The sequence below is a fragment of the Echinops telfairi genome, unplaced genomic scaffold (genome assembly GCF_000313985.2).
Source record: "Echinops telfairi isolate 266 unplaced genomic scaffold, ASM31398v2 ScPeMD7_7412;HRSCAF=8450, whole genome shotgun sequence".
NCBI classification, from domain to species: domain Eukaryota; kingdom Metazoa; phylum Chordata; class Mammalia; order Afrosoricida; family Tenrecidae; genus Echinops; species Echinops telfairi.
In genome coordinates, this window is record NW_022111312.1 from 6,746,144 (window position 1) to 6,750,766 (window position 4,623).

The 4,623-nt window shown below is 42.5% G+C and overlaps 1 long non-coding RNA gene across 1 annotated transcript in view; it reads right to left on the reverse strand.

The window, feature by feature from the left end:
* LOC123522465 overlaps positions 1 to 4,150 on the reverse strand; it is a 12,551-nt gene extending 8,401 nt beyond the window's left edge. Inside the window, exon 1 of the long non-coding RNA XR_006680733.1 lies at positions 4,007 to 4,150. This is a non-coding gene — a long non-coding RNA (uncharacterized LOC123522465). The remainder of the gene's footprint in view (positions 1 to 4,006) is intronic.
* Between the last annotated feature and the right edge of the window lie 473 nt (positions 4,151 to 4,623).

A 4,623-nucleotide genomic window follows, 5' to 3' on the forward strand; every position in this document is an offset into this window, starting at 1 on the left:
TTTTTTTTTTAATCAGCTGAGAAGTATACAATTCATTAAAAAAAGTATTTTGTCAAGTTAACCAAGCAATAACTTGAAAAACTTTAGGCAAGCTGACCAGATAACAGTCAGCCTTAGCAAGAATGAAACATGTCCTGGGACAAGGCAATTTTTAAAATAGGACTTATAATGTAAACCTTTCTGTTGCTTCACATTACCAAAAACAGTTGCAAAGATAACATAAGCGCATCAAGTCTACTTTGAGCACTGGTTGCTGTTGTTGCTTGGTGTCATTGCAACTCCTATCGACCCCACATACAAAGGAGCAAAATACTGCCCGTCTTGTGATGGCCTCATAGTCGTTGCAACACTTGAGCTCACTGTCACAGCCACCTGAGTCAGTTCACCTCACTGAGTGTCTTCCTCTTTTGAGAACCCTTGAATGGGTCAAGTATGCCGTCTTTCTTCAGGGACTGGACCTTCCTGAGGACAAGTCCAAAAGTACATGAGATGAAGTCTCACTATTTTCCCCTCTAACGATCATTCTGGCTGTACTTCTTCCAACAGATTTATTTGTTCTTCTGGAAGTCTGTGATACAGTCAACATTCTTCACCAACATGCTAATTCTTCTGTAGTCTTTCTGTTGGGTCAGGGGCAGCTTATACTTCAAAGTGACGTCTTACCTGTTTATCACTTTAAAGCGATCTTTTGTAGCACATTTGCCCAATGCAATCAGTCATCTGATCTGGCTTCCTCATTGCTGCTCTCATGGGCACTGATTATGGGCCCAAGTAAAATTAACCCTTGGCAATGTCTATCTTTTCTCCATTTATCATGATGTTGATTTTGGCCCAGTTATGGGATCCTTCTTTTCTTTATGTTGAGGTGTCCTCCATATTGAAGGCAGTAGTACTCTTTGCTCTTCATCAGTAAGCGTTAAGTCAGAACTGATTTACCTAATTGGTGGGTGTGGGTGGGTAGGAGGCAGCAGGATCTTTGTGTTTAGATAAACTTTCAATCAGAGCCTGCACACATGAGAACAAAAAAAAACAAAAACACTCATACAAAGACTTATACATGAATGTTATGAGCAACATTATTTATAATAGTCAATATGTGAAAGTATTTCATGACACAATGTAATATTATCCAGCCAGAAAGAGAAACAAAGTTCAGAGACATGTTGTGATATGGATGAGCCTTGATGTTGAAATAAGCCAGACACAAAAATGGACAAATACTATATGATCTTACTTATGTGAAAAATTTAGAGTGGGACACTGCATTAATGGGAGAAGGGAGGAAGAAGGATTTATTGCCTAGTGGATACTGAGCTTCAATTTAGGGATGATGAAAATGTTTAGGACATGCATAGTGGAGATGGTTGCACATGTACTGAATATAATGTAACTGAAATGTACAATTAAAAATGATAAAATGACAGTTTTGCTATATATCCTCTACCACAATTAAAAACAAAAACAGTGCTATGTCAGAAGAAGGTACAGTTGTAACATGCTGCTGCTTATGCAGAATGGTACACAGTAAGCAATCCAGAAATGTTGGTTGTCCTTATCTGGGAGAGAATGGTTGAGGCCCACCTTTTGTCTGCTGAATGGCAGAGAGGAACAAGGTGGCCCTGGGCTACAGGTTATTTATTTAAGCTCTGGGTCTTGAGTGGCACCAGCCATCACCTTGTGTCCTTTCTCAAGGGCTACTTTTCTGAGCCCCTGTCCTCAACAAAAGCAGGGCCCAGGGAGGAGTTCTGATTTGTCAGCACCACAGACGGGCCTCTGGTCAGAGAATTCATTGTTTTATAGAGAGGCGGGCTCCTTGCTCTTAAGGCGTGTACGGAAGGGAGAAAACCTATGGAACTGGTGCCACCAAGTGGTACAGAAGGCAACTGTCAGCATCCCTGCTCCTCCAGTTCCTTTCTCTCCGATACTTCATCCTCTCCTCACTGTCCCTTCCCTTGAAATAGCGCCCACAAGCGTCCTCTCACGCAGCTGCTGTCCTTCAAGGTCTGAAAAGGCAGCAGTGAAAAGAAAGGGTTTAAAGATCACATTAACTCCACTGCACAGTTCCTTCCAGGGCTAAATCAGGTCAATGAGCTTATTTGTGTCAAGTAAATTAACCCGGCCTACTGCTCAGCTGCCTGCAATACTGTTTATCTTTGGCTTCCAAGTCGGCAGAGTGGCTTGAAGGCAAAGGCCAAGAAGGGTTCCGATTCCAGGAGCCCCTGCCAAGATGGAAACCTCCCGGAAGAAACTAGTCCTGAGAGGGAAGATTATGTAGCAAAGCTTCAGAAAGAGTGGGACAGAGGATTCTAGCACTGCCTATTGCCCTCTGATGGGTCAACTGGATCACTTAGGATCACTTTCCTGTGTGTAATCTTAGGAGCTCTGGTGGCACAGTGGTGAAAGTGCTCGTCTTCAAATCAAAACGTCAGTGATCCAAACCCACCAGCCACCCCCTAGGAAACAAACATGGTACTCAGCTTCAGGAAAGATCACAGCCTTGGAAACCCAATGGGGCAATTCTACCTTTGAGTCAGAATCAACCCAAAGGTTTTGGACTGATGTGTTTTTGATGTACTCTTTTGGAAGCTGGGATGAAGGCTACAGGCCTTGGCAGAGCAGAGTTACGGACTCTGGGGACATGTGGGCTGCCCTGAGCTTGGATAAAAAGGTTGCCAGATGGTGTAATCAGGTTTTGATTGGCTGCTAACCTAAAGGTTGGCAGTTTGAAACCACTCAGTGAATGAAAGGCCTGGAGATTCGCTTCCACGAAGATTATAGCCTAGACAGCTCTAGAGGGGAGTGAGGCTGCCATGAGGGGATCAACTTGATGGTAGCAGGCGTGGTTCTTTGGGTTGGTCTCCTTGCACCAGACACACAGTAAAGCGATCCACATATCCCTACATGTAATGATTCTCTAAAATGAATGGCCTGCTTCAGTTTCCAATGGGATTTCTCCCTCTAGCTCTCCTAGCACCCTCAGGAATTTGGAGGTCAAACCCTCCAGATGCACTGGACTGCCTTGTCTTCTCTACCAATAATTGTTTTTTTAGTAACAATAAGGCTCCTCTCCCACTGTGTACAATCTTGAAAGGAGAAAGGCTGCTGACACCCACAGCTAAACTGGTATGCAACTATACAGGGGCTTTCCCCTCTCCCTTGGCTTCAAATTGAGATGCAAGAAGAATTGGGTCAATTGTGTACTTTCTGCTTGGCAAATGAATTCGTTATGATTGGATTAAAGCATTCCAGGAGGCACTGTTTCTTTTAACAGCTATATACAGCAAGAGCCTGCTTTTATTTACAATCAAATATAAAATACACATTTATGTACAAAACAGACAAAACTTTACATCAAAACTGTAATGGGTGGTTCTCTTTGGGGTGTAGGAATACAACTTAGTTGGAACAATTTATTTTGCAATTCATACCTTTTAAAGCGTCTGCTTTGTAATTCTAAAAGAAGTGAGGGGAACCATCCACTGACCGACTCCCTACAGCCTGACTAGAACTGTGGACATCTCAGACTAAGCTCACCTACACCCTTCAGCACTGGATGAAGGTCCAGCTCCATTAGCCAGCTCCAAGCTTCCCTGCCAAAAGACAGCTGTTTTTATGATGGAAAACACAGCAGCTGTTTTCACAGGTGCAGAGCAGCAGTAAGTGATAAGTAAGTCCCAACAGAGGAGAATATGGTGTCTATTTAAAATTTTAGGAGGAAGAGGCAGAAAGGGTTGTTAGGCACAGTGGGAATCTTCAGAGAGCAGAGTGAGAACCTTGGCTGGAGGAATACAGGCCCCAGGTAGCTCGTGCCTACTTGCTTGGGGAGAATCAGAACCTTGGACCAAGGCACCCAAAGGCTGGTCAAGCCATAGAGCCTTTGGTTAGTCACAATGGAGGAACATGGGAACAAAGCCAGAAGTGGTTCAGAAACTTACTCAAGGCCATTAATACCAATTTGGTTCTAGACAATAGAAAGAGGATGTTATCACATACTTCCCGTCAGCACTCTCTCTCTCTCTCACACACACACAACTGAAGGATGGGGATACTGTATGCTCAGAGAAACATAGAGAACAGTCGTTCTCAACTTTCCTAATGCCGCGACCCTTTAATACAGTTCCTCATGTTGTGGTGGCCCCCAAATCATAAAATTATTTTCGTTGCTACTTCATAACTGTAATTTTGCTACTTTTATGAATCGGGCGACCCCTGTGAAAGGGTCATTCGACCCCCAAGTTGAAAACTGCTGATATAGAATGTTATCACATTTACCATTCAAATTACCATCAGCTGACCTGATATTTACATAGGAACTAAGTATTTAACTTTACTATCTTGACATCCTCCAGTAAAGCCAGTAAACCTTACACCCATCTTCATAGAATAGAAAATACACACACACACACTTTCTTAGAAATAGTGAGGTGTGATCATCATACTCTGAAATTATGAATTTTGGTAGTAACATTGATGTATCTTTAAACAGTGAGGCTTTTGGTTTTGTGATCATGATTGCAAATTTACCAGGTAAAAATGTACCTATTAAAAATGGCAAAAATCTAAAAAACTATTTCCCTTACCAAAAACGTTGAAAAGTACTTACTTTTATAAAGTGTTTTGCTT